The sequence below is a fragment of the Bubalus bubalis genome, chromosome 4, assembly GCF_019923935.1.
Source record: "Bubalus bubalis isolate 160015118507 breed Murrah chromosome 4, NDDB_SH_1, whole genome shotgun sequence".
In the NCBI taxonomy this organism is placed as follows: Eukaryota; Metazoa; Chordata; class Mammalia; order Artiodactyla; family Bovidae; genus Bubalus; species Bubalus bubalis.
The window spans coordinates 50,254,411-50,273,926 of record NC_059160.1 but is presented as its reverse complement, the minus strand read 5'-3'; positions in this window follow the sequence as shown (position 1 = coordinate 50,273,926).

Below are 19,516 nucleotides of genomic sequence, written 5' to 3'. Positions count from 1 at the left end.
GGTGAGCTGCAAAGAGTCGGACACGACTGAGCGACTTCACTTTCACTTTTCACTTTCCTGCATTGGAGAAGGAAATGGCAACCCACTCCAGTGTTCTTGCCTGGAGAATCCCAGGGACGGGGGAGCCTGGTGGGCTGCCGTCTATGGGGTCGCACAGAGTCGGACACAACTGATGCAACTTAGCAGCAGCAGCAACAGCTTTATTTTGTAAGTTCCTTATTTTAAAAAAATGACCATTTAGATTTCCATTTCCAGGAATGATAAATAACCTTTTGCAGGCCACTCTCAAAGTGCCTTTTTCCCTCCGGGCTTTGCCAGGCTGAAATTGGCTCAAGGATGAAAGGCTAAAAAGCCAGGCCCAAGCCACTGCAAGACTGCACCCCTTTCCTGAGCTTTGGTGAGTCCAAGGGCTGGGGAGACAAAACTGTGGGCTCAGTATGGCCAAGAGGACAGGCCTAGAAAGGCCAAGATCCCAAATAGAAAGCAAGCTTCCTGAAGCGAACCCAGCTTCTCTACCACTTTTCCCCTCGTAGTAGTCTGCTCTGGATGCTGCAGACTGGGCGGTTACACAATAGACATTTATTTTCTCACAGTTCTGGAGATTCAGAGTCCAGGATTAAGGTGCTAACAGGTTTGGTCTCTGGTGCGGACTCTTGTTTCTTCCTGGCTGCAGACAGCCACCTCTCACTGTGTCCTTTCTTCTGTGTGTGTTAGGAGAATGAGTGAGCTCTGGGTCTCCTCTGTTTCAAAGAACACCTGTAATGTCATTTAACGTTAATTACTTCCTTAAAGGCCCTGTCTGCAAATAAAGCCACATTGGGAGTTAGGGCTTCAACACAGGAATTTTGGAGAGGCACAGTTCAGTCCATCATACCCATCAAGGCATTTGCCAGCGCCTAACAGCACCGGCTGGCCTGCTCGCAGTGTCTTTTAAAGCTGAACATGCTCAGCAGTCCCGTTCCTGGATGTGTGTGCCCATCAGAAATGTGTGTGTGTGTCTTATCAGTAGGCAGGAGCAGAAATGTTTCTAATAGCGCTGATGTAGTAGCCCTGACTTATAAATAACCCCTGCCTATTAACAATGTGATATAGAGGAAATGACAGCCCACTCTGGTATACTTGCCCTGCGAAATCCCATGGACAGAGGAGCCTGGCGGGCTACAGCCCATGGGGTCAAAAAGAGTCAGACATGACTGAGCAACAACTACTACTACTATTAATGATGAAATAGATCTGTTATAGCATGTTTGCAAGTGGAACACTATGTAGTGATGAAAAGCCTCACACAGATCACAGATAATCTCACAGCGGTAATAGTGGGTTAAAAAAAAAAAGCTAAATACAAAAGAATACATACTGTATTGATTCCATTTAAATTCAAAAATAAGCAAAACTAATGTATGATCTAAGAAATCTTGATAACAGTTCCTGTGCAGAGTTGGGTGGCTGGTGACTATGTAGTACAAGGGGCTTCTAGGGTGCTGGCTGTATTTTTTTTTTTTTTTTTTTGTACCTAAGTTGGTTATATGGGTGTTTATGAACATACACTGAGCTACATACACAGGATTTTTCACTTTTCTGAATACACATTATACTTCAACAAGTTAAGTTTTTAAAAAGAACACAGATTCTAAACCTGTTGTTCAGCCTGTTCATCTAATGGCTTTGTCACCCCAACTATCATGTTATCTTTGCTTTAGTTTATCCATTTTCAAAATGGGAAAAAGTAACAAAACTGACAGCCAGGGCCCCTTTTAAAGGTTAAATGAGATAATATGTCTAAGTGACTCAGCACAGTGCCTGGCGCGTGACAGGCACACAGTGAGAGTGTTCAGACTCCTCACTTGCACCGCTGCCAGGACTGGCCTCATCAGGAAAGGGTCAGGAAAAGTAAGCCCCTGGTTTCCTTTGGAAGAAAGAGTATAGGAACCAGGGCCAAGGGCAGAGACTGGAGGATTCTACCAAAGCTGTTTGTGAAAGCTGCCCTGGTTCACGGTGATGAGGGGGAAGGAGGGTGGTGGGATTAAAGAACACACTTCCCTGGAACAACCATTTTATCGCTGACATCAAAGTGAGGCCTGTCGTCGGTGCGGGAGCCCACAGAACCAGATCTCAAAACACTTCCATGTGCGGAGAGTCTAGTCAAGGCGGGGAGGGGCTTGATTGGGTGCTATATATTAGGATAGTTTTCAGCTGCTTCAGAGGGTTTGGGGCCAACACCTTCATTTGCAGTAATGAGTCACATGAGAGGGAGCACAGGAGGGCTGGTGGCTGAGCCCATCCACAGCTCACCCGGCTGAGGATAGAGCAGCCAGGTTCCCAGAGGCCTGTAAGTGATTCCTTTGTGAGACGGATGTTCAGAAAAGTGACTGTAAAAGTAGCACCTCTTTACCGTCCATATTTACTCCATATGTGTCTTGAAAACAGTTTATTTCATTTGCTGACTAAAAGTTGGACTTTTACTACATCAGCCCCACAGGGCCAAGGTTGGTGGGAAATTACTGTCAAGCCTTTAAAGAGGCCATTTCAAACGGGAGGAAGAAAATCAGCGGTGGCAATCCAGAAGTATATATACTCTCTGTTATAGAAGCCAAGCTACCAATTTGAATCTCAGACATGGGCTCTAGAAGCAATTAAGAGATTTGCTGCAGCAAATCAAATTTATTGTGATCAGGATATCATGGCAGACATTCTCAGGACAACCTGAAACTCACATTCTTTATTCAGGTCTAAAATCTCAGACCAAAGTCCAAGGACTTAAAGTGTTTTTCAAATCCAGGTAATAGATCTCATTCCATACATAATAAATTTTAGGTCTGGTAACTCCCGATCATCCATGTTAATGAAGGCAAGGAGTAGTGTGAATAAATTAAAACAGATGATGGATCCAGAATCTTTTGTATGGGGTGCTGGGGTGACATTTACATTCGCATTTTTCATACAGTGTGCTTGGAGATTAGGTACATTTACTGTGTGTTAAATAGGGACTCCTATGAACACTGTCTTTGAAGACACTGGAATAATAATCATGATAATACCATTTATGGTTAAGTAATGATAACTGCTGTTTGGAGTGGGGCAGGTAGCCTGACTCAAAGTGTGGTCCCTGGACGAGTAGAGGCATCAATGTCACCTGGGAACTTGTTAGGAATTTGGGTGGAACACAGAGGTCTGTGGGGCTTCCCAGGTGGGGCTAGTGACAAAGAACCTGCTTGCTGATACAGGAGATGTGAGACACAAGTTCGATCCCTGGGTCAGGGAGATGCCCTGGAGAAGGGCATGGCAGTCCACTCCAGTATTCTTGCCTGGAGAATCCCATAGACAGAGGAGCCTGGTGGGCTACAGTCCATGGGGTTGCAAGGAGTCAGACATGACTGAAACGACTTAGCACACATGCACAGCAGTCTATGGATTGATGAATAAAAGCCCTCTGCTGCTGCTGCTGCTAAGTCGCTTCAGTCGTGTCCGACTCTGTGCGACCCCATAGACGGCAGCCCACGAGGCTCCCCCGTCCCTGGGATTCTCCAGGCAAGAACACTGGAGTGGGTTGCCATTTCCTTCTCCAATGCATGAAAGTTGAAAGTGAAGTCGCTCAGTCGTGTCCGACTTTTAGCGACCCCATGGACTGCAGCCCACCAGGCTCCTCCATCCATGGGATTTTCCAGGCAAGAGTATTGGAGTGGGGTGCCATTGCCTTCTCCCAAAAGCCCTCTAGGTGGTTCCAATGCAGTTTAAACGTTGAGACCCACTGTTGCAAGCTGTGTGAAGAGCTTTGGATTCCATCCTCTCTTAGAACCAGCCTTTGGATTTTTAGGGGTGCCAAAGAAGGCACACATTGAAAACTAGCCCCCTACTCTCTCTCCTGTGGTGTGACTTCCCCTTAAGAAGCGGATTGTCTGGGCCACTCCTCCCACAGGGCTCCAGCCCTCCCTTCCCACCCTCCTGCCCCCCACCCCCACCCCCTGCAGGTGGACAGGAAATTGCTCATTAAAGGCCAGATTTATGCAGGAGAAAACAACTCTTGAGCAACCTAGGATGCTGCTGTCACTTGTGCTGACCGGTTTCTGACTCTCCAGCCCTGAGGTTCCCCTTTCTCCTCCTACAGCTTCTTTCCACTCAGTCCAGATCTGTCTGCCAGCCCCACAGACACACCCATGTCGAAGGTGGGGGTTTTCTCTCCAGAATACTCCAGTTTCTGTCTCTAGCCCTACTGGGCGTTTCAGTGTACTGTCCAGGTCCTCCCAGGGTACCACAGTGTCATCTCTCCCAAAGCAAAGCTCAGTCAGCCGAGATGCGCTGGGTGCCCCACAGCGTCTGTGGGCCCCTCAGGGCTATTTTGGGGCTGTGATTTTCCTATTCTTTCCAGGTGCTGAGCCTGTAGGCATGGGTGAGGGAGCACCAGAGCCACTAACCTTGGAGCTCCTGCCTGAACAGGCATCGGCAGTGGTGTTACCAACAAGGAGGGAGAGAGCAAGCAGAGCACTCTGCCCTTCCTGCACTATGCGTGTGAGCACAGCAGAGGTGACGCCCTGCCCTGCGCTTCCCATCTGTCTCATAGAGTAACCTACCTGCCTGCCTGCCTCCTCCACCCGACCTGGGCTTGGTTCAGGAGTGAGAATAGTGCCTACCACACAGGTTTGGGGTGAGATGAGTTAATTCAGGTGAACAACGCCTGAAAGTGAAAGGGTTAGTCGCTTAGTCATGTCCTACTACTTTTTGTGACCCCATGGACTGTATAGCCCGCCAGGCTTCTCTGTCCATGGAATTCTCCAGGTAAGAATACTGGAGTGGGTAACCATTCCCTTCTCCTGGAGATCTTCCTGACCCAAGGATTGAACCCGGGTCTCCTGCATCGTGGGCAAATTCTTTACCTCCTGAGCCACCAAGGAAATCCCTCCTGCCCCCCCTCCCACCACCCCATAAACACTCAATAGAGGTTAGCTTTCCTCTCCCCATATGTGTAAACATCAAACTAGATCAGTTTCTCAACCTCCGCACTACTGACATTTTGAACCAAATAATTTTGTGTGTGTGTGGCGGGGGTGAGGGGGGGGGCTGACCTGTGCCCTGGAGGGCATTGAGCAGCACCTCGGGCTTCTACCCACTAGATGCCAGTAGCTTCCCCCTAGTCTTGATGATCAAGCATGTCTCCAGACAGGGCAGATGAAAGCGGTTTACATGACAAAGCAGACAAAAACAGTTTCAGACTGTAGTTGTATGGATTGGCCCTCAGACGGGCAGCTCATAATGCCTCTGGATGATGGAGTGACTATACTAACAAATGTTAACCCGAACCACAAAGCCCTTGTCTTGTCTTCAATGTACCCGTCGTAAATGACATCAGATAAAACACGTCAATCATGTTGGTCATTAAATTAATTGTTTCATTCCTATTGTAAAATGTGCTTTTATGTATCTGATGATAATGTTACAGATACCAAAAAATTAAGATTAGTTATAATCTACATTTCTATTCACATCTGCCCACAGCCTGATGTTTTAGATTTCGCCAGTTTTTTGTTTTTGTCAAAGATGGGTGCTGATTCTCATCTTCTACCCAGGCAAACCTCAGCTTTGCATCTGCCTGCCATGTGGCAGGGACTCTTCAGCCCCCTATCTACTCCAAAGCCAAATACTGCCCTTCCTTTGAATAGTCCTGTGGGAGTAAACGGGGTCGTAGCCATCCCAGCAAGCCAGAGTCCCGCCTGCGCTGGGAGGTGACAGCCCTGGGGCGAGGGCTCTGGAATCTCAGCAGCAGCAGCTATCTTTCTGAGTTCCTAGAACTTTTCCTTCATTGTTACTCTGGGTCTTGCGTGTCCCATGTAGGTCTCCAATCTTTCAGAAACTGAAATTTATCAATGTCAGGCCAGAAAATGAAACACGAGGCTCTTTGTGATCTATTACCTGCTCTCCCTACAGGGAGAGTTACTCTAATTACCTTCCTCAGTGTCAGATGTTACAAAAATCTAGGAGTGAATATTTGCAGAGATTGAGACAGGCATGGTTCTGATAGCACAGATGTTGTAAGACCTTTCTCTTTTCAATAAAATCAGGGATGCAAGTACCACCCATGTGCTTCTTTTCTGTGTCTGCATCCCTTTGGCAGCTCTCTAATTAATCATGGCAGTCCACACTGCTTAAACCTGAATTCAGCCTCAGACCTATGGAGCTCAGACCACCAGCCCCCACCAGTTGGGAGGCCAGGACCATGGTTGGGAGCTAGGATGCTGCATTCACACTGCCTGCCTTCAAATCCTGGCTCACCACCTACTAGCTGAATGATCTTGGGAAAATTATTTTGCCTCAATTTCCTCATCTGCAAAATGAAGTGAAAGTGGCTCAATCGTGTCTGACTTCTTTGTGACCCCATGGACTGTATAGGGGTCACATTCTCCAGGCCAGAATACTGGAGCAGGTAGCCTTTCCCTTCTCCAGAGGATCTTCCCAACCCAGGGATCGAACCCACATCTCCTACATTGCAGGCAGATTCTTTATAGTTGAGCCATAAGGGAAGCCCAAGAATACTGGAGTGGATAGCCTATCCCTTCTCCAGTGAATCTTCCTGACCCAGGAATCGAACCGGGGTCTCCTACATTACAGGTGGATTCCTTACCAACTGCACTATCAATGAGGTAAGAATATTCAGTTTATGTGACCCACATAAATGAGTGCTCAATAAATATCAGCTTTCATTATAATTGATTGGAAGTGGCTTCCGTTTGGAACCTATTTGCCTTTCCTGTATAATAACATCTCTCCTCTTTCTGAATCAAGTCCGGTTTAGCTGTGTGATTTGTTACCTTCATGCTGCAGCCTATAATACTGATAAAGCAAGGGTTTGATCTTGGTTGGAGGGGTAAGTTTAAATTGCCCCTCACTTCTATTCAGACACTCCCAAATATGTGCCTTGGTTACAGTGGAGACTGGGTCAGAGGGTGTGGTTGACTGAAAATAAAGCCGTTTCCACTCTTGGAAGAAAACAGCTTCAAGTATTTTAACCCTAACCCTAATACTGGCTTAGGAGCGCCATCTTTGCATGTGAAAGAAATTCAGGACATGCCCATAATGTGCTGGTCTTCCCATCCAGCATCCTGACACCCTCAGTTACTAGGTTTTATATATTTATATTCATATATATGTATTCATTTTCAGCTGTGTGCATTGAACTCCGCATTGATGTCCCCCACGCAAGACTCTGATGACCTGCGTAAGAAAGAATTTGTGTCTGAAAGAATCTTTGGCTTATGTGCAAAGGAAAAAGTCTCCCCTGGAAAAATGCAGGCCTTACACATTTAACAGACCCTCGTGTCCACAGAAACAGTCATTGGCAATTAGGCGGCTGCCCAAAGATCAGAGGCAGGAGCCCGCACATGAAATAGGGGCCGCGTGCGGAGATCGCCGCCTTCTATCTCTGAGTTATGGGCGGCCTGGGCTGCTTCCCCCTGGGTCCAATCTACTCTGAGCTTTTCCTGCTGTGGACGGAGGCCCCAGGGACTTTTACGCACCCCAGTTTTCTTGCAGCTCGCTGATCCCTTTTCACATGAATGAAAACCGCCTTTGATTTTGAACACTCACGTCTGTTTTGTGTAATACTTAACTGATGTGCCAGAATCACTCTGTACCTTAAAGGGGGTCTTGCACTGGGTTATTAAAATCAGTCCTTCTGTGAAGAGTCACTTTGCTCACTTAAAGGATAACTGCTCTGCCTCTCTTAATGATGCTCATCTCGTTAAACCTGGATTAGGGAAAAGAGGGGCAAGCAGACCAGCAGCTGGAAAACGGCCAGAGCCTATCGATGGGTTGGTCCAGCCACCAGAGAGGCTTCAGAGAGATGTTATCTGCTGATCAGCTGATCTGGAGCCTTCTCTGCCTTTCAATCCTGCTCCTCTTTGGGAACCCTGCTTCAGAGCATTAATTGCAGTTAGAATCCTGGGAAGGCAATAGAGACCTTGAACCAGTGGATCTACATCATTTGTTCAGATGACATAATGGGCTGTTTCATTGTCTGTGGAATTCCGCATCCCTGGAGAGGTCCAAGAAGTTAAACCATCAGTTCATTCAACCAACATTCTCTGTTTCTTCTAAGTGGAGGGCTTTCTCCTAAGTCCCGGGAATATAGTCATGAGTTAGATTCTCAAACTGGGAGGGAAGACAATGAAGATATAGGCTTCCCCAGTGGCTCAGCGGTAAAGAATCTGCCTGTAATACAGGAGCTGCAGGAGATGCAGGTTTGATCCCTGGGTCAGGAAGATCCCCTGGAAGAAGGCTTGGCAACTCACTCCAGTATTCTTGCCTGGAGAGGAGCCTGGCAGGCTACAGTCCATAAAGTCTCAAAGAGTCAGACATGACTGAAGTGACTTAGCACACTCACACACACAGAGAAGCTATAACACAAGGAGCCGGGAGGCTGCCCTTTACATACATAACTTTGGCAAATTCAGCTACAATGCTCAGCATTGGAAAAGAGAGGGAAGGGTAGTATTGAAACAAGGCAGACAACTCTGCTGTCACCTCCCCCTCATCTATATTAAATGAAACATAACCTGCCATCTCCTGTGCCCCCTCACTGTGTGAATCTCTGCTCTGGTGTGAGTTTCTAGAATTAAAATTGTAGGTGACTTTTTTTTTTTTTTTGGTACATTCTGGGCCCTGAATTTAAGGTGCTGTCTTATTAGGTGGTCAACCAAAGAAATAGCCAGTTGTTCCAATGCTGAGGAGTCTATGTTGTCTTCAGGAGTAATTTTGACTTTTGTCCCCTCTTCCATGCTCACTGTAGAAGCTAATTCCGTAGTGAGACTGGGTTCCTCCATCAGATGGGGGAAGCCAGCCTGTGACATCACAAAGTGGGATCTCCCAACCAAGTTTCCCAGAGGATGAGACTCCCAGAAGTGATTTTTGATGAGTGAATGGACATTGGCCAATGGAAGGATAGTCTGGGTTGGGACTGGAGGTGAGGAGGAGGAGGAAGAAGAGGAGGGTGGGTAGAAAGAATAAGGAAGTAGAATTGATGTTGTAGGAGGTGAGAGAGGGAGAACAGAATCAACAAGAAACTCAGGAGTAGGGGCTTGGAAAGGCAACTGGGTAGTGAGCCACCAGGATGAGGAGTGGCTGGCAGAAAGGTAGTGGTGGGGGAAGTGAGTGATGATATGTTTCACTGGGAGCGTACTGAGCTGGGTGCCTATCTATGAGCATCTGAGTCAGCGGCCCTTCCCGAGATGAGAGGCCGGGCTGCCAAGGTAGACCTGGAAGTCACTGGGGATCAAGGTTTCCACTGACAATGTGCAAAGTTAGATTCATTGAAATTTGGTTTTTAAGACTTTTATTTAATTTTGTTTTATATTAAGTCTGATATTGGAGAGTGAAAAAGTTGGCTTAAAGCTCAACATTCAGAAAATGAAGATCATGGCATCTGGTCCCATCACTTCATGGGAAATAGATGGGGAAACAGTGGAAACAGTGTCAGACTTTATTTTTCTGGGCTCCAAAATTACTGCAGATGGTGACTGCAGACATGAAATTAAAAGACGCTTACTCCTTGGAAGGAAAGTTATGACCAACCTAGATAGCACATTCAAAAGCAGAGACATTACTTTGCCAACAAAGGTCCATTTAGTCAAGGCTATGGTTTTTCCTGTGGTCATGTATGGATGTGAGAGTTGGACTGTGAAGAAGGCTGAACGCCGAAGAATTGATGCTTTTGAACTGTGGTGTTGGAGAAGACTCTTGAGAGTCCCTTGGACTGCAAGGAGATCCAACCAGTCCATTCTGAAGGAGATCAGCCCTGGGTGTTCTTTGGAAGGAATGATGCTAAAGCTGAAACTCCAGTACTTTGGCCACCTCATGGGAAGAGTTGACTCATTGGAAAAGACTCTGATGCTGGGAAGGATTGGGGGCAAGAGGAGAAGGGGACGACAGAGGATGAGATGGCTGGATGGCATCACTGACTTGATGGATGTGAGTCTGAATGAACTCCGGGAGTTGGTGATGGACAGGGAGGCCTGGCGTGCTGCGATTCATGGGGTCGCAAAGAGTCGGACACGACTGAGCGACTGATCTGATCTGATCTGATATTAAGTCTAGTTTCTATCCCTGTCTTCTCCACCTTATGTACTTCCTTCTTTAGGTAGCCACTTAAATGTTACACTTCTATGTATATATTTTTAAGTGTATACCTATATCCTCCTCCTTGAAAAACAGAAATAACTACATATACGTCTCCACCTTGATTTTTTTTTCATTTAACACTGTATCCATGAGACCTCTCCATGGTAGTGTATAGAATAAATGGGTCTCTGTCAGTGGGATCAGATATTACACACTACTTTGTAGGCTGCCTTTCATCACCTCATACCCCAGATGCCTCCTTCCCCCTTCCCCTCCTGCTTTGGAAATACAGTCAGATGCACACCACCTTTGTGGGAGGATCCCCAAGACAGTACTTCTCGAGATTTCATTTTCATCCATCAGCTAACGACTACACATATGCATCCCATCAGTTTTACGTCAAATAATACATAGAGTTTCAACACATTTTGTAAACAATAAAAACAATATTTTAAAATTATTTCCACTTTAAATCTGTGAAAGAGATGATACTTGAGTTTTGTTTTGTTTTGTTTTTTTGTTTTACCCAGGTTTTATATGCAGCTTGATGATGAATGGCTAGAGACCTAGGTGAGGGTTTCCATCAGTCTTGTTTTTTTTCCTCAACTATTACTTTTTACTCAATTAGAAAATCCTAACTCACAAGTCATAAGTGGTTCTGATAGGTAGTTCTGATATTCATTGTGGAAAGTGTTTCTGTTGCCACCTTGAACGACCTCAGAACTCAGCAGCTTAAAGCAACAGTTTATTTCTCGTGATTCTGTGGGTCAGGAATGTGTGTAGGGCTCAGCCAGGTGGTTCTTCAGCTCCCTGCCATGTCAGCAGGCATCTCTAGACTGTGTTCAGCTCTGTCTGGTCCAGGAAGGCCTCACTCACATGTCTGGAGCCTCAGCTGGAATGTTTGGAATGACTGATAGCCTTTCCCACCATGTGGCTTCCCAGCAAGTGTCCAGACAGTTTACAAGGGCAGATGGGCTCCAAGGCTGAGTGTTCCAAAGGGACAGCCCAGGTACTTCTCAAAGATAGCTTATTTGTTCATATCCCATTCTTCAAAACAAGTCACATAGCCAAGTCCAGAGTCAATGTGGGAAGGACCACAAAGTGTGTGAACCCTAGGAGGCATAACCGGGAGCCACCAACGTAACAGAATACACTGGAGACTTTCTCGTTTCAGCCTCTTTTAGCACTGTGTGAGACAAGCTTCCAAATGTTTCCTGCCCAACAGCTGGAAGAGTCACTGTTTCAACTTGGGATGTAGTGATAAGTGCACCCTTTGTGGCAATCTTAGGATTTCACCCTTGAAAATATTTCCTTTCCATTGCAGCACTGGGATGTGGTTTTTTTGTTTTTATTTGTTTGTTTTGTACATGGCATGTAGGATCTACCAGGGATCAAACCTATGGCCCCTGTAGTGGAGGTACTGGAAATACAGAGGCTTAACCACTACACAGCCAGGGAAGTCCCTGAATGTGCCTTTTTTTTTTTTTTTCCATATAAAGATGCCCTGATTTATTCTGAAGAGTAAAGAAAAATAAAAGGGTGGTCCAGTGGTTAAGAATTCACCTGCCATGCAGGGCACATGGGTTCTATCCCTGGTTCAGAAAGATCCCATATGCCAACTGAGCCCATGTGCCACAACTACTGAGCCCACATGCTGCAACTACTGAAGCCCATGCCCCCTAGAGCCCCTGCTCTGCAACAACAGAAGCCACTCCAGTGAGATGCCCACGTATGGCAACTAGAGAATAGTCCCTGCTTGCTGCAACTAGAGAAAGTCCATGCATATCAACAAAGACCCAGCACAGCCAAAAAAAGGTGGGGAAGGGGATTGGAAAAGATTCACACTTAGCATTTAAGTCATCTGCACCAGTTTGTCCTTCTTAAGAAGTCTTGATACCGGCTCCTCCTAGAAAAGCTCACGGAATCCTAGCCCTGAAAAGATAGGCTCTGGCTGCACAAAAGAAGTTCCTGTTTCACTGAGGTGCCCTTGAGCAAGACACCTGTAAATCATCAAAACAGTCCTTATTGGCTTTGTCAGCATCATAAAAAATGTTTTATCTCATCCCTCACTTTAAAAACTCATAATAGTAATTACTCCCAGGGCAAGAGGTAGGATCAGGAATGGTTCTCAGGGGTCTTTAGCTTTATCTGTCCTTTTTGGTTTTCTGTAATCAGGTACTATTTGTATAATTAAAGATTAAATTAACAGAGGAGAGGCAATTTGCATGAACACTTTCACCACCACAGCCAGCACACTTCACTGTGGAAAAAGCCAAAAAGTGCTCAAACTACCACACAATTGCACTCATCTCACACGCTAGTAAAGTAATGCTCAAAATTCTCCAAGCCAGGCTTCAGCAATATGTGAACTGTGAACTTCCTGATGTTCAAGCTGGTTTTAGAAAAGGCAGAGGAACCAGAGATCAAATTGCCAACATCCGCTGGATCATCAAAAAGATTAGAGAGTTCCAGAAAAACATCTATTTCTGCTTTATTGACTATGCCAAAGCCTTTGACTGTGGATCACAATAAACTGTGGAAAATTCTGAAAGAGATGAGAATACCAGACCACCTGACCTGCCTCTTGAGAACCTGTATGCAGGTCAGGAAGCAACAGTCAGAACTGGACATGGAACAACAGACTGGTTCCAAATAGGAAAAGGAGTATGTCAAGGCTGTATATTGTCACCCTGCCTATTTAACTTCTATGCAGAGTACATCATGAGAAACACTGGGCTGGAAGAAGCACAAGCTGGAATCAAGGTTGACGGGAAAAATATCAATAACCTCAGATATGCAGATGACACCACCCTTATGGCAGAAAGTGAAGAGGACCTAAAAAGCCTCTTGATGAAAGTGAAAGAGGAGAGTGAAAAAGTTGGCTTAAAGCTCAACATTCAGAAAACGAAGATCATGGCATCTGGTCCAATCACTTCATGGGAAATAGATGGGGAATCAGTGGAAACAGTGGCTGACTTTATTTTTCTGGGCTCCAAAATCACTGCAGATGGTGATTGCAGCCATGAAATTAAAAGATGCTTACTCCTTGGAAGAAAAGTTATGACCAACCTAGACAGCATATTAAGAAGCAGAGACATTACTTTGTCAACAAAAGTCTCTCTTGTCAAGACTATGGTTTTTCCAGTGGTCATGTATGGATGTGAGAGTTGGACTGTGAAGAAAGCTGAGTGCCTAAGAATTGATGTTTTTGAACTGTGGTGTTGTAAAAGACTCTTGAGAGTCCCTTGGATTGCAAGGAGATCCAACCAGTCCGTCCTAAAGGAGATCTGTCCTGGGTGTTCACTTGGAAGGACTGATGTTGAAGCTGAAACTCCAGTACTTTGGCCATCTGATGCAAAGAGCTGACTCATTTGACAAGACCCTGATGCTGGGAAAAATTGAAGGCAGGAGGAGAAGGGGACGACGGAGGATGAGATGGTTGGATGGCATCACCGACTCAATGGACATAGGTTTGGGTGGACTCCGGGAGTTGGTGATGGACAGAGAGGCCTGGCATGCTGCGGTTCATGGGGTTGCAAAGAGTCGGACTCAACTGAGCAACTGAACTGAACTGAACTGGGCTTATATTTCATATGGGTCCTGAGATTGGGCCCTATTTAGTTTTCACTATTTCCCTCAATGCTGAGTCCAGACTCAGAAGCTTATTATTACACTGACTGTTTTCTGTAATTCCGGTGCTGTGTGTTGGCTTTTATGGGCAGCTCCTTGTTAGAGAATATTTCTCTTAACCTTTTTGTCACTTCTAGTCCCTGCATACCTTATCCTATCCACACCACCTCAGATAGAACTAATGATTAATCAAGTGGGTAAAACATCTTGTTTCTCGTGTCAATTCTCACTAATAAAAAACCCCACTTTCAATATGCAGTACATGTTTGTCTCTGTACTGCGATACACTGTGAGCAGGACCATGATCTGTGATGTTAGAGGTTTTATCCAGCTGTGTGCACATCCACACAAGGACTGGTCCATGTTGTGCATCACTGATAATATCCACACCCTTCAGGTCATTTGAGAAAGGAAAGCTGCCAGATCATCACACCACTCTTTTTCAGAAGATAATCTTTTTCTTTTTGACTGAATCCTGTGGCATATGGGATCTTAGTTCCTGACTAGGGATTGAACCCATGCCGCCCTGCATTGGAAGTATGGAGTCTTAACCACTGGACCACCAAGAAAGTCCTTCATGCATGCCAAGAAAGTGCGTGCATGCTCAGTTGCTAAGTCATGTCTGACTCTTTGCAACCCCATGGACTGTAGCCTGCCAGTCCCTTCAAGCATAATCTTAATAGTGAGGTTGGTTTCAGGTAGAGTGACCTGTGCTGAGGGCAGTTGAGGAGGAAATGCAGAGTAAAGCTTCAGGAGGCCAGAGGACCTTGATTTGAAACCCAGTACTGCCACTTACTAGCTACACGCACGGACCATTGGATAGGTGACCAAGGTCAACCAGTTAGTAGACCCCATTTTGAGAACTACTGCCTGAAGCATAACATAGTGTAAGAGTCCATGGAACAGCTCGTGGTGGTGAGGAGTGAGGCTGAGTTCCAACATTCATACACTTCTCAAAGGTGTTTGTGACCATAAAAGCCTTTATTCATGTAAAGAAAGAATGCTTTTTGCGATCATTCTTACCTGGCCAGCAGGAAGAGAGGCCTCAAGAAAGAAGATACCAAAGATGATGTTTGGTGTAAACAGAAGTTAAAACTGGGTATTTTGTGACCCAAAAGGCAAGAGCAATGATGTGTCCCCATTTCCTAAGTCAAGGTGCTAGACCTTCTCCACAGAATGTACTGAGATTATGAAACCATTCCATCAGTAGCAGGAATCATCCATATCTAGCCTACGGAAGGAAGGAGTGGAAGAGGCCAGAGGGAGAGGGTTTCTTTGGAGAGAGGAACTGGATTGTCGCGGCATTTCCCCTTCCCCTCACCTATGAAAGCCAGTGAGATGGGGGGGGGGGGGTTCCTCCCTCCTGTCAACCCGAAAGAGAGGGACTTAAAGGGGACAGTTTGGAGGCTCCACGGGGTCCAGTCTGAATCTGACACATGCCCAAGAAAGCAAAAAGTGAGAGACTGTGGCCATGGGGCTGAAGGAGCAGAGGAGAGGGGCAGGGCTCTGCACTTTCACTGATGACAAGGACAAGGAAATGGTGAGTTTTCCCAAGGGCTGAATGGACCCACAGGAGGAAGACTGCCTAGTGATACTGTCACAGGGATGGCAGATATGAGGACTGTTTCTAGAACTGATGCAGGGGCTTCCCTGGTGGCTCAGTGGTAAAGAATCCACCTGCCAATGCAGGAGACGTGGTTCAATTGTTGGCTGGGGAAGATCCCACATGCTGCAGAGCAACTAAGCCTGTGCATCACAACTATTGACCCCGTACTCTAGAGTCGGGGAACTGCAACTATTGAGCCCAAACTACTGAAGACTGGGCACCCTAGAGCCCAAGGTTTACAACAAGAGAACTCATTGCAATGAAAAGCCCATGCACTGCAATGAAGAGTAACCCCCACTAGCCACAACTAGAGAAAAGCCCGAGCAGCAACGAAAACCAAAAATAATTAATTAAAAAAATTTTTTAAAGAGCTGATGCAGCTCTGAGAGAATCAGAGTAGGAAAGCATTAGGTAAGATTTGTTTTGCTGCAAGTGAGGACAAATTAACAATGGCAGCACTTAAATAAAAGGGAAGTTAATTTCTACCAATTAAGTATAAGTAAATGAGGGCCGATATGGTGGTTCCAAAATCATCAGGGGTCCAGGATACTTCTGTCTAGTTGCCTTGCTATACTCAATACATGGCTTGCACCAAAGGACCCAACATGGCTATTCTGGCTCCATCCATTACTTCTGCATTACAGACAGCTGGAATAAAGGAGAAAAGCAGCCTTTTTGCATTTGAGGACAATTCCCAGAAATTGCAAATATGACTTTCATGTACAAATCATTGGATCGAACATGGTTATAGGCCACAGACAGCTACAAGGCAGACTGGAAAATGATACTATTCCAAGATTCCATGTGCTCAGCTAGTTGGGGATCCTGAGTAGAAAGGGTAAAACTGATATTGGGAAATAATTGGTAGTCTCTATCGCATTGGTAGACTGCCCATGATTAAGAATTGAGATATAGGAGTCTAGGCATATGAACGGCATTACCCAGGTCAAAAATTGCAGGAAGCTTCCATCAAAAGCATTGCCAAGGGCTTCCATGGTGGCTCAGTGGTTAAAAAAACCAATCTGCCTGCCAATGCAGGGGACATGGGCTCGATCCCTGATCTGGGGAGATCCCACATGCCATGGAGCAATTAAGCCCATGCGCCACAACTATTGAGCCTGTGCTCTAGAGCCTGGGAGTCACAGATGCTGAAGCCCATGTGCCCTAGAGCTCATGCTGTGCAACAAGAGAAGCCACTGCAATGAGGAGCCTGTGCACTGCAACTAGGGTAGCCCCTGTTCTCCACAACAGAGAAAGACCCTCGCAGCAACAAAGATCCAGCACAGCCAAAAATAAATAACCTAAAAGTAAAAAAGCATTGCCAAACACAGTCTCAAAAGCACTCCTCAGTGGGAGAAGGAGAGGGTGGGATGATTTGAGAGAATAGCATTGAAACATATATGTTACCATATGTAAAACAGATGACCAGTACAAGTTTGGTGTATGATTCAGGGCACCTAAAGCCGGTGCTCTGGGACAACACAGAGGAATAGGGTGGTGAGGGAGGTGGGAAGGGGGTTCAGGATGGAGGGGACACACATATACCTATGGCAAATTCATATTGATGTATGGCAAAAACCATCACAATATTATAAAATAATTAACTTCCAGTTTAAAAAAAGTCTGAAGTCTGAGCACCGAAGAAATCGATGCTTTTGAACTGTGGTACTGGAAAAGATTCTTGAGAGTCCCTTGGACTGTAAGGAGATCAAATCAGTTAATCCTAAAGGAAATCAACCCTGAATATTCAAATACCCAACAATTCTGCTCCTAGGTATACACCCAAAAGAACTGAAAACGTAACCACACAGAAACTTGTCTGTGAATGTTCCTAGCAGCATTATTAATAATAACTAAGAATTCTGAACAACACAAATGTACATCAACTGATGAATGGACAAAAAAAATATGGTATATATCCAGACAATGGAATATTGTTCAGCCACAAAAGAAATAAAGTACTGATGAAATGTGAAAACATTATGCTAAGTGAAAAAAACGGACACAAAAGGCCATGTAATGTATGACCCAATTTACATAAAATATCCAGAATAGGCAAATCCATAGAGATAGAATGTTGATTAGTGGTTGCCAGGGACTAGGGGGAGGAGAAAGTGGAGAGTGACAGGTATGGGTATGGATTTTCTTTTTGAAGTGATGAAAATGTTCTGGAATTGGTTGTGATTCACTGTAAAACTTTGTGAATATATTAGAAACCACTGAATTGTACACTTTAAGAGGGTAAATTTTATGGCATTTGAATTTTCAAAGTTTAATATATAATACTAGACAGGAAGTTATTAATCCTGCCTGAGATTTCATCCAGAGCTGGGTGAGCCCACAGGCATATCTAAGGGGACAGTGGGAGAAAGAGTTGTTTTTGAATTGTACTCAATAGAACCCATTGTACTGAAAGGTCAGTATAATGGTTACATCTGTGAGAGCTCATCTAGGATCTTCTATATTAAACAGAAGTGATCAAAGTTTTAAAAAGATCACTTGTCATTAGAGATTTCAAACTAAAACAATGAGCTGCCACCACTTACATATGGAATGGAAAAACTCCAAAAAAAAAACTGACACTACAAATTGCTGGTGAGGGTATGGAGCGGGAGGACTTCTCATTCATTGCTGGTAAAAATGCAAAATGGACAGCCACTTTGGATGACAGTTTGGCAGTTTCTAACAAAAGTATACATTGCCTTACCATATAATCTAGCAATTATGAGGCTAAGAATTTATCCAACTGATTTGAAAACTGATGCACAAAGGAAAGTCTGCATAGGTATGTTTATAGCAGCTTTATTCATAATTCCCAGAAGAAGGGAAGCAATCAAGATGTCCTTCAAATCAAACTGTGGTACATACATACAATGGGATATTATTAAGCAATACAAATGAGCAATCAAGCCACTAAAAGATAAGGTTTAATCTTAATTTTATATTGCTAAGTGAGATTATCTGGAAAAGGCAAAACTTTGTAAAAATGAGATGGTAAAAATATCATTGATTGTCAGGTGATTGGAGATAAAGTAGGAGGTGGAATAGCGGGTATGAAGCACATATTTTTAGGGTAGATAAATTATTATATGTGATACTGTAATTGTGAATGCATGTGAATACATTGACATTAGACACTTGTCAAAATATGTAGAACTTTATAGCATGAAGTGTGAACCTTAATGTGTGCAAAGTTAAAACATTATTTATGAGGTTAGATGGGGTATAAATGTGACTAAACAATCTCCTTTACAGATGAATGAAGCAACTTTATTGAAGGGAGTGGGTAGGAAAGGTACTGTCCCAAGTTACTTTGGACATCAGTGGTCCGTAAGACTTAAGCCCTGTCCTCTAGCTGATAAAGTTGTTTCCTTTGGAGTATGGGTTAACAATTTCAGTGCCACTATACAATACTGGAATTGAACAGTTAAGAAAATGATGGTATATGGTGAGAGCCAGATTTCTCACTGTTGGAGATGGAGGAGCAAGAGGGAGCCAGGAGGACCCTAAGGAGACATGATTACCAAATGTAATGTGTATTTTGGATGGGATTCTGAAATAAGAAAAGGACATTAGATCAACACTGAAGAAATGTGGATAAAGGGCTGACTTTAGTTAATAGTCATGAATCAATGTTGGTTCACTAGTTAACAAGTATATTATACCAGTGTGAGATGTTAACAAGGGAAAGTGGGGTGTGGGGTTTATGTGAACTCTATGACCTTCGCAACTGTTCTGTAAATTTAAATTCTTCTAAATAAAAAGTTTTTTGGAAAAAGCATTGTAGAAAGTAAGAGTTCCTCAGAATTGTAATTAGAATGATCTAAACTGATATTTAATCTATTTATGGCAGTATAACAATAAATGAAACAATATTGAATGCTAAAATTTTAAAGAATTAGAGAAAACACAGTGAAATACCAATAAGCCATTAGGATGACTAAGCATGTTTAAATTTGACAATGTCAAGTGATGATCTGAAGATGTGGAGACACTGGAACTCTCATACTGATGGGACTGCACCATGCTACACATGCTTTGGAAAACTATTTGACAGGTTTTTTTTAAGTGCTATTCATTTTCAAAAAAAAAATTATTATTATTATTTATCTGGATGCATCAGATCTTAGTTGTGACATGTGGAGCCTTTCACTGTTGTGCACAGGTTTCTCTCTA